Source organism: Lissotriton vulgaris, chromosome 6 (assembly GCF_964263255.1).
Source record: "Lissotriton vulgaris chromosome 6, aLisVul1.2, whole genome shotgun sequence".
Lineage (NCBI taxonomy): Eukaryota > Metazoa > Chordata > Amphibia > Caudata > Salamandridae > Lissotriton > Lissotriton vulgaris.
This window is the reverse complement of record NC_141694.1, coordinates 1904188538-1904199077: the sequence shown is the minus strand read 5'-3', so window position 1 is coordinate 1904199077 and position 10540 is coordinate 1904188538. Positions and strand designations below refer to the sequence as shown.

At 62.1% G+C, this 10540-nt stretch overlaps 1 protein-coding gene across 1 annotated transcript in view; it reads left to right on the top strand.

The window, feature by feature from the left end:
- The first annotated feature begins 1575 nt into the window (after positions 1-1575).
- The window catches only part of LOC147709862 (uncharacterized), a 57992-nt gene continuing 49027 nt past the window's right edge, over positions 1576-10540 (top strand). Inside the window, exon 1 of the mRNA XM_086928317.1 lies at positions 1576-1685. The gene's annotated coding sequence lies outside the window, so the exon portion shown is untranslated. The remainder of the gene's footprint in view (positions 1686-10540) is intronic.

Here is a 10540-nt window from a genome sequence, read left to right as displayed (position 1 = left end):
TCTGCCCCTCTCCACCCTGAGGTCCCACACAGCTTTACCTCTACACCGCACCTCCTGCTCCCCAGATCACCCTCTGCCCCTCTCCACCCTGAGGTCACACACAGCTTTACCTCTACACCGCACCTCCTGCTCCCCAGATCACCCTCTGCCCTCTCCACCCTGAGGTCACACACAGCTTTACCTCTGCACCGCCCCCACCTGTCCCCTGATCACCCTCTGCCCACCCTGAGGTCACACACAGCTTTACCTCTGCACCGCCCCCTCCTGCTCCCCAGATCACCCTCTGCCCCTCTCCACCCTGAGGTCCCACACAGCTTTACATCTGCACCGCCCCATCTGCTCCCCAGATCACCCTCTGCCCCTCGAGGTCCCACAAAGCTTTACTTCTGTACCGCCCCACTTGCTCCCCAGATCACCCTCTGCCCACCCTGAGGTCACACACAGCTTTACCTCTGCACCGCCCCCTCCTGCTCCCCAGATCACCCTCTGCCCCTCTCCACCCTGAGGTCACAGAGCTTTACCTCTACACCGCCCCCACCTGCTCCCGAGATCACCCTCTGCACCCTGAGGTCACACACAGCTTTACCTCTGCACCGCATCTCCTGCTCCCCAGATCACCCTCTGCCCCTCTCCACCCTGAGGTCACACACAGCTTTACCTCTACACCGCACCTCCTGCTCCCCAGATCACCCTCTGCCCCTCTCCACCCCGAGGTCGCACACAGCTTTACCTCTGCACCGCCCCTCCTGCTCCCCAGATCACCCTCTGCCCCCATCCACCCTGAGGTCACACACAGCTTTACCTCTGCACCGCCCCTCCTGCTCCCCAGATTACCCTCCGCCCCCCTCCACCCTGGGGTCACGCACAGCTTTACCTCTGCACCGCCCCACCTGCTCCCCAGATCACCCTCTGCACCCTGAGGTCACACACAGCTTTACCTTTGCACCACCCCTCCTGCTCCCCAGATCACCCTCTGCACCCTGAGGTCACACACAGCTTTACCTCTGCACCGCCCCCTCCTGCTCCCCAGATCACCCTCTGCCCCTCTTCACCCTGAGGTCACAGACAGCTTCACCTCTGCCCCCTCCCCCCTCTTACTCCCCCCCCCCCCCCCAGGGGGCCCCATAGAATCCTTCCCTCTGCCCCCTCAGCCCCCCCCTCCCCCCGGGTGTCCAGTGACTCCCCTCAGCCTGGCTCTGGTTCAGCCCTCACTGGTGCTCGTCAAATCCCATAAACACAAACAGTGATGACGCTTCACTCTCTCCTGCACCGGGGATCCTGCTCTGTCCGTAGCAAACCCGGGGTCAGGGGTCAAGATAATACAGGGGTCGCACTGCGCATGCGCAGACCCGGCAGGCCAATGGTAATGTATACACTGGTCCCTCTACGCATGCGCAGATCCCTTAATGTCAGTCTGGATCCAAATAGTAGCTGAAGATTTGCGCATGCGCAGCTGTAAACACTCTTTCTTTTAAAGCTTGTAACCCGAGTTTAGCGCATGCGCAGCTATAGACTCACACCTCCATTGCGCTCACTTCCTCAGAAGTCTGTAGCATTCACAACTTCCGGAAGTGACGTCTCGTGTCCCTGTTGCCGCAGTCAGGAAGTGTTCCTTGCAGACAGTTCAGCTGCAGCCCCGGGGGCGCCTCGAAGCAGAGGCTTCAACTCCAGGCGCTGTGAGGCTGGTGAGTCAGAGGGGAGGGGAGGGGGTGAGAGGCCTGGAGAGACAGAGGGGAGGGGGTGTGGGGTGAGAGGCCTGGAGAGACAGAGGGGAGGGAGGGAGGGGGTGAGAGGCCTGGAGAGACAGAGGGGAGGGAGGGGGGTGAGAGGCCTGGAGAGACAGAGGGGAGGGGGGTGGGGTGAGAGGCCTGGAGAGACAGAGGGGAGGGGGGGTGAGAGGCCTGGAGAGACAGAGGGGAGGGGGGGGTGAGAGGCCTGGTGAGACAGAGGGGGGTGAGAGGCCTGGAGAGACAGAGGGGAGGGAGGGGGGTGAGAGGCCTGGAGAGACAGAGGGGAGGGAGGGGGGTGAGAGGCCTGGAGAGACAGAGGGGAGGGGAGGGGGGTGAGAGGCCTGGAGACACAGAGGGAAGGGGAGGGGGTGAGAGGCCTGGAGAGACAGAGGGGAGGGAGGGGGTGAGAGGCCTGGAGAGACAGAGGGGAGGGGGGGGGTGAGAGGCCTGGAGAGACAGAGGGGAGGGTGGGGGTGAGAGGCCTGGAGAGACAGAGGGGAGGGGGGGGGGTGAGAGGCCTGGAGAGACAGAGGGGAGGGAGGGGGGTGAGAGGCCTGGAGAGACAGAGGGGAGGGAGGGGGGTGAGAGGCCTGGAGAGACAGAGGGGAGGGAGGGGGTGAGAGGCCTGGAGAGACAGAGGGGAGGGGGGGGGGGTGAGAGGCCTGGAGAGACAGAGGGGAGGGGGGGGTGAGAGGCCTGGAGAGACAGAGGGGAGGGGGGGGTGAGAGGCCTGGTGAGACAGAGGGGAGGGGAGGGGGGTGAGAGGCCTGGAGAGACAGAGGGGGGTGAGAGGCCTGGAGAGACAGAGGGGAGGGAGGGGGGTGAGAGGCCTGGTGAGTCAGAATGGAGGGGAGGGGGTGAGAGGCCTGGTGAGTCAGAGGGGAGGGAGGGTAGTGAGAGGCCTGGAGACACAGAGGGAAGGGGAGGGGGTGAGAGGCCTGGAGAGACAGAGGGGAGGGAGGGGGTGAGAGGCCTGGAGAGACAGAGGGGAGGGGGGGGTGAGAGGCCTGGAGAGACAGAGGGGAGGGTGGGGGTGAGAGGCCTGGAGAGACAGAGGGGAGGGGGGGGTGAGAGGCCTGGAGAGACAGAGGGGAGGGAGGGGGGTGAGAGGCCTGGAGAGACAGAGGGGAGGGAGGGGGGTGAGAGGCCTGGAGAGACAGAGGGGAGGGAGGGGGGTGAGAGGCCTGGAGAGACAGAGGGGAGGGAGGGGGTGAGAGGCCTGGAGAGACAGAGGGGAGGGGGGGGGGGTGAGAGGCCTGGAGAGACAGAGGGGAGGGGGGGGTGAGAGGCCTGGTGAGACAGAGGGGAGGGGAGGGGGTGAGAGGCCTGGAGAGACAGAGGGGGGTGAGAGGCCTGGAGAGACAGAGGGGAGGGAGGGGGGTGAGAGGCCTGGAGAGACAGAGGGGAGGGAGGGGGGGTGAGAGGCCTGGAGAGACAGAGGGGAGGGGAGGGGGGTGAGAGGCCTGGAGACACAGAGGGAAGGGGAGGGGGTGAGAGGCCTGGAGAGACAGAGGGGAGGGAGGGGGTGAGAGGCCTGGAGAGACAGAGGGGAGGGGGGGGGGTGAGAGGCCTGGAGAGACAGAGGGGAGGGAGGGGGTGAGAGGCCTGGAGAGACAGAGGGGAGGGGGGGGGGGTGAGAGGCCTGGAGAGACAGAGGGGAGGGAGGGGGGTGAGAGGCCTGGAGAGACAGAGGGGAGGGAGGGGGGTGAGAGGCCTGGAGAGACAGAGGGGAGGGAGGGGGTGAGAGGCCTGGAGAGACAGAGGGGAGGGAGGGGAGTGAGAGGCCTGGAGAGACAGAGGGGTGGGGAGGGGGGTGAGAGGCCTGGAGAGACAGAGGGGAGGGAGGGGGGTGAGAGGCCTGGAGAGACAGAGGGGAGGGAGGGGGGTGAGAGGCCTGGAGAGACAGAGGGGAGGGAGGGGGTGAGAGGCCTGGTGAGTCAGAGGGGAGGGAGGGGGGTGAGAGGCCTGGAGAGACAGAGGGGAGGGAGGGGGTGAGAGGCCTGGAGAGACAGAGGGGAGGGAGGGGGTGAGAGGCCTGGTGAGACAGAGGGGAGGTGTTGGACAGGCCACATGAAGGGCCACTCTCCCCCGGCTTGACCAGGCCCGAGCCCGGTCACACCAGCACCACACACCACCATTGCACGTCCTCCGTCCCCTCAGGGACCCCTGCCCTCGAGCATGTCGACCTCGTGGGCCCGATCCACTGCCGGCCCACGCGCCCAGCCCGGGCCGCCATCTTGGACACTTCACCACGTGGCCGCCTGGCCCCCGGCCAACCTCAACCCTGGGCCTGGCCAGGCCTCAGACATCCCGGCACCACCATCCACCCAGGAGGTGAGCGGGCCACTTGGCAAGTCAATGGGAGAAGGAGGTGTCGATGGCTCTCCCCCACCAAGTGCCGCTCGCCCATCGCCTCCCCGGGCGCTGGCTCCACCCCCCTGCTGGGTGTCTGGACTCCCTCATCCCGGACCCCCCGACCTCCAAGTGCGAGGGTCCGGACATCAAAGCACACCAGCCCTATAACTGGGGCAGCTCCAGAGCAGGAAGGCAGTTGTATCTTGGAGTCGAGAGACGTAAAGAGGAACTCATCCTGGACGGACTACTGGCGCTGCCATAGCTCTGTCCTGTGCACCATCGTCCTGCCTGTTGGCGCTGCCACAGCCGTCGTAACCTTCATCCTTCATCGTCGTCGGGATCTGCTGGCGTGGCCGCGGACCGTTGTAACCGTCATCTTTCACCGGGACCTGCAGGCTCCGCCGCGGACCGTCGTCCTTCCTTCATCCATCTCGGGACCTGCTTGGCTCCTCCACGGCCCGATCATCAAGAACACCGAGCTCGAGGATTGAGAGCTATTCTGAACTCACTGGTAACTAAGACTGTCCCGCTACCCCTTTTCCTCAACCAAAGACTCGAATCGAGGGGACCCCTGAGTCCAGACCTCCTTGTATCATACCAACATAACCTAAGAATTGCATATAAAGTCTCGTTAACCTTCAATCTTGTGTGGTGTTCGTCTGTGGGGGGGAAGTTACTTGTCTGTACAGTCGTTGGAGACGGCTCTCCCTGGAGACCTCTCCCCGTAATCTCGGCCGACCCTCCCGGTCCGTCTAACATTGGTGGCCAGCGGCGCGATCCGAATCACCGCATAACGTACAGAGAGTAGCTCACCCCACGACGAAATCACAATGACAACTAAAGAAAGCGGATCAACGGAGAAGTTCCAAATGGAAAAACTAGAGGAATACAGCCATCGTGAACTAAAGCAGTTCTGCATCGAACTAGGTATCGCTACCACCGGACTAAGCACCAAGGACGATTTTAAGCATGCCCTAGAATCTTGGGCAGAGACCGGGGATACCGAAGCCCCTGAGCAAAGCACCGCGAAAAAAACCAACACGGCCCCTGAAGGGCAAAGAACCGGTCTCTCGCAAGACGAAATCCAAGAAAGAGAAAAAACCCGACTACACGAGCTAGAAATGGCCCGACTCAAGATGGACGTAGAACTCAAGTTGGCCGAACAAAAAATAAACTTAGAGCACCTACGTCTCCGAGAAGAAAGAGAGGAGAAACAGAGACAAAGGGAGCTCGAGGAAAAGAAACTAGCGTACGAGCACGAACGGAACCTAGCCGAGATCAACCTGCGCAAGCAGAATAAAGAGTTAGGGGTGCCCGAGAGACCACACACCCCAGGGACCACGGAGAAAAAAGTACACATCCCCAAGGATGTTGTCCGAGAATATTTTCGAGAGGACGACATCCAGCAATGGTTTAAGGCCTATGAAATCGCTATGACTGCGCACCGGATCGATAGAAACGATTGGGGAGCCGGCCTATGGGGCAGATTCCTCAATGAGGGCCGCGATACCCTGTTACAGCTCCCAGACCACCAGATGACCTCCTACGACCATATGAAAGCGGCCCTCCTCACCCGCTATGGCCTCACGCCCGAGATGTACCGTCAGAGGTTCCGAGACTGCACACGCATCCCGGGTACAACTTGGGTGGACTATGTAACGTACTTTAGCCGAGCTTTCGAAGGCTGGATCAAAGGGAACAACGTCACGACCTACGAGCAGCTGTTCAATCTGATGGTATGGGAGCATCTGTCCAACAATTGCTTCATTGAACTACGCCAACACCTCCTCGACAGCAAGTTAACCGATCCCCGGCAGCTCGCAGCCGAAGCTGACCGGTGGGAGATCACCAGAGTGGGCCGGAATGGGTCCTACGAGCAGAACAGGAACAACAATGGTCACCACCGACCCAGAGGAGGAGGAGGGGGCCAAGGACGAGGAAGAGACAACACTCCGGCCGCCCCCGTTACCAGCACCACCCCCCCGGCCAACCGGGGCAACACCCCGGCGCGACCGGGGTACAGAGCAAATGTCACGTGTCACCGATGCCAACGAGTTGGCCACTATGCAAACGACCCAAGCTGCCCGCAGTATCAGAGTTCAAAACCCCGCCATGTGGCCGCCGCAGCACTAGGGGAAGAACAGATCTCCGAGGAACAAGAAACAGACGAGCAAGAGTATCAAGAGTGGGAGCCAGCCGCCATGACTCTCGCGTGCTTAGGGGGAAGAGACATGGTCCCGCGGGTCCCCCTACCCGCTAACACCCAGAAGTACAGCCAGTGGGTGAGCATCAATGGACAACGGGCCGAAGCCCTTCGGGACACCGGAGCCAGTGTGACAGCCGTCCGCTGTCACCTGGTGGCCCCAGAACAATATCTACCGAACATTCTCTGCCCTGTGCGATCAGCCGACAACTCGGAAAGTCTGTGTCGGATGGCCTGCGTCCCTTTTGAGTGGGGAGGGGTCTCCGGCATGTTGAAGGTGACGGTCCGAGACGACGCCCCCGTGGATTGCCTCCTCGGTAATGACCTGGAGAGCTCCCCGTGGGCAGCTGTGGAGCGAAAAGAACACTTGGGGATGTTGGGCGTCCCGGACTGGGCGTGCGTCACCACCCGGTCCATGGCCGCCCGTGCCAACCATCACCCGGAAGAACCAGAATGGCCGGCGCCACCGCCTCCGGTCGCCCCAGCCGAAATCCCCGACCATGACACCCCCCTCGAACCGGCTCAACCTTCCGACCTCGCTAACCTTGACCAGTGGGCCCAAGAGGGGGGACCCACACAAGAACAGTTTCGCCAGGAACAGAAGACCTGTCCCTCCCTTGAGGGACTCCGCCAACAAGCGCTCGCCCAAAGCGCAGGGGATACCTCCGGAACTCATTGGGTCTACTGGGACAATGATCTGTTGTACAGCGAGCAACGAATCGCCGAGCTGGGGGCCAACCGAGTACTAGTAGTGCCCCTCTGCTTTAGAGACTTCCTGTTAAACCTGGCCCACGATGTCCCCCTGGCAGGGCACCTAGGACAAGATAAAACCTACAGTCGCCTAGTGACCCACTTCTTCTGGCCCAAAATGAGGAACGATGTGCACCAGCATTGCCGATCTTGCCCCACGTGCCAAGCCAGTGGGAAGAGCGGCCGCAAACTAAAGGCCCCCTTGCAACCTTTTCCAGTAGTCACGACCCCATTTGAGAGGGTCGGAATAGACATTGTGGGACCTCTGGACCCGCGTACGAAACAAGGCCACCGCATCGAGCGCAAGGGTCCTGCCACCTATCTGATCGATATGGAGTCCTCCCGGAACCCCCTCCGAGTCCTCCACACCAACAGACTGAAACCCCACTTTGCACGAACAGAACTCAGCCTACTGATGGCCACAGACAATGGGGTTGAAGACGACTCCGAGCCTCTCCCTGACCTCCTACGGACCCAGGAGCAAGACGGCTCCGTGGATGGGGTCCGACTCTCGGAGACCCTCACCAGAGAACAACGCCAAGAGTGCCAAGCCCTCCTGTCACGGTTCGCCAGTCTGTTCTCCCTCACCCCAGGTGTCACTTCCTGGTGTGTGCACGATGTGGACACCGGAGACAGCCCTCCTATCCGCCACCGGGCCTACCGCGTACCTGATCGGGTACGGGCCTGCATCCAGGCGGAAGTGGCTAAGATGCTCACGCTCGGGGTCATCGAGCCCTCAGACAGTCCATGGGCCAGCCCGGTCGTACTGGTCCCCAAAGCAGCCGCCCCCGGAACCACACCAGAACTCCGGTTCTGCGTCGACTACCGGGGCCTGAATGAAGTCACCAGAACGGACGCACATCCCATCCCCCGGGCGGATGAACTGGTCGACCGAATGGGAGCTGCCCGCTACCTTAGCATCTTCGACCTGACAGCAGGTTATTGGCAGATCGGCTTCACACCCCGAGCACAAGAACGTTCTGCCTTCTCCACCCCCGATGGCCATTACCATTTTACGGTCATGCCCTTCGGCATGAAGAATGCCCCAGCGACTTTCCAACGGCTCGTCAATCAGGTCCTGGCGGGGCTCGAAGGGTTCTGCGCCGCCTACCTAGACGACATCGCTGTGTACAGCCACCATTGGACCGAGCACCTCCATCACCTCCGAGCAGTGCTGCAAGCCCTTCAGCGAGCTGGCCTCACGATCAAGGCCAGCAAGTGTCAAATTGGACAAAGGTCTGTGACCTACCTCGGACACCAGGTGGGAAGCGGCCTAGTAGCCCCTCTACAGCTGAAAATTGCTGCCATCCAGGACTGGCAGCCCCCTATCACCCAAACCGAGGTACGAGCTTTCCTGGGCCTCACGGGCTATTACCGAAGGTTCGTGAAAGACTATGGTACCATAGTGGGGCCTCTCACCGAACTCACGTCAAAAAATCAGCCCAAGAAGGTGAACTGGACCCCAGAGTGTCAAGCGGCATTCGAACAGTTGAAGGCCGCCATGTGTTCCGCTCCTGTGCTCCAGGCCCCAGACTACAGCCGGGAGTTCGTCGTCCAGACGGACGCCTCCGACCAGGGCATTGGGGCGGTCCTGTCCCAAGTGAACACCGAGGGCCTTGATCAACCGGTGGCCTTCATCAGCCGGAGACTCCTACCACGGGAGCAACGCTGGAGCACCATAGAGAGGGAAGCCTTCGCTGTGGTATGGGCCCTCAAGAAGCTCCGGCCCTACCTTTTCGGCACCCACTTTCGGGTGCAGACCGACCACCGACCCCTGCAGTGGCTGATGCACATGCGGGGGGAAAACCCCAAGTTGCTACGCTGGTCCATATCCTTGCAGGGTATGGACTTCACAATCGAACACCGGCCTGGGTCCGACCACGCCAACGCGGATGGCCTGTCCCGGTTTTTCCGCCTCGACGAAGAGAGTCCCCAAGAGGATGGGTAACTCTCCCCGCCTTCAGCTGGGGGGGACGCATGTTGGACAGGCCACATGAATGCCACTCTCCCCCGGCTTGACCAGGCCCGAGCCCGGTCACACCAGCACCACACACCACCATTGCACGTCCTCCGTCCCCTCAGGGACCCCTGCCCTCGAGCATGTCGACCTCGTGGGCCCGATCCACTGCCGGCCCACGCGCCCAGCCCGGGCCGCCATCTTGGACACTTCACCACGTGGCCGCCTGGCCCCCGGCCAACCTCAACCCTGGGCCTGGCCAGGCCTCAGACATCCCGGCACCACCATCCACCCAGGAGGTGAGCGGGCCACTTGGCAAGTCAATGGGAGAAGGAGGTGTCGATGGCTCTCCCCCACCAAGTGCCGCTCGCCCATCGCCTCCCCGGGCGCTGGCTCCACCCCCCTGCTGGGTGTCTGGACTCCCTCATCCCGGACCCCCCGACCTCCAAGTGCGAGGGTCCGGACATCAAAGCACACCAGCCCTATAACTGGGGCAGCTCCAGAGCAGGAAGGCAGTTGTATCTTGGAGTCGAGAGACGTAAAGAGGAACTCATCCTGGACGGACTACTGGCGCTGCCATAGCTCTGTCCTGTGCACCATCGTCCTGCCTGTTGGCGCTGCCACAGCCGTCGTAACCTTCATCCTTCATCGTCGTCGGGATCTGCTGGCGTGGCCGCGGACCGTTGTAACCGTCATCTTTCACCGGGACCTGCAGGCTCCGCCGCGGACCGTCGTCCTTCCTTCATCCATCTCGGGACCTGCTTGGCTCCTCCACGGCCCGATCATCAAGAACACCGAGCTCGAGGATTGAGAGCTATTCTGAACTCACTGGTAACTAAGACTGTCCCGCTACCCCTTTTCCTCAACCAAAGACTCGAATCGAGGGGACCCCTGAGTCCAGACCTCCTTGTATCATACCAACGTAACCTAAGAATTGCATATAAAGTCTCGTTAACCTTCAATCTTGTGTGGTGTTCGTCTGTGGGGGGGAAGTTACTTGTCTGTACAGTCGTTGGAGACGGCTCTCCCTGGAGACCTCTCCCCGTAATCTCGGCCGACCCTCCCGGTCCGTCTAACAGGAGGGGAGGGGGTGAGAGGCCTGGAGAGACAGAGGGGAGGGAGGGGGTGAGAGGCCTGGAGAGACAGAGGGGAGGGAGGGGGGTGAGAGGCCTGGAGAGACAGAGGGGAGGGAGGGGGTGAGAGGCCTGGAGAGACAGGGGGAGGGGGGGTGAGAGGCCTGGTGAGTCAGAGGGGAGGCCAGGGGGGTGAGAGGCATGGAGAGACAGAGGGAAGGGGGGGTGAGAGGCCTGGTGAGTCAGAGGGGAGGGGAAGGGGTGAGAGGCCTGGAGAGACAGAGGGGAGGGAGGGGGGTGAGAGGCCTGGAGAGACAGAGGGGAGGGAGGGGGGTGAGAGGCCTGGAGAGACAGAGGGGAGGGGGGTGGGGTGAGAGGCCTGGAGAGACAGAGGGGAGGGGGGGGGTGAGAGGCCTGGAGAGACAGAGGGGAGGGGAGGGGGTGAGAGGCCTGGAGAGACAGAGGGGAGAGG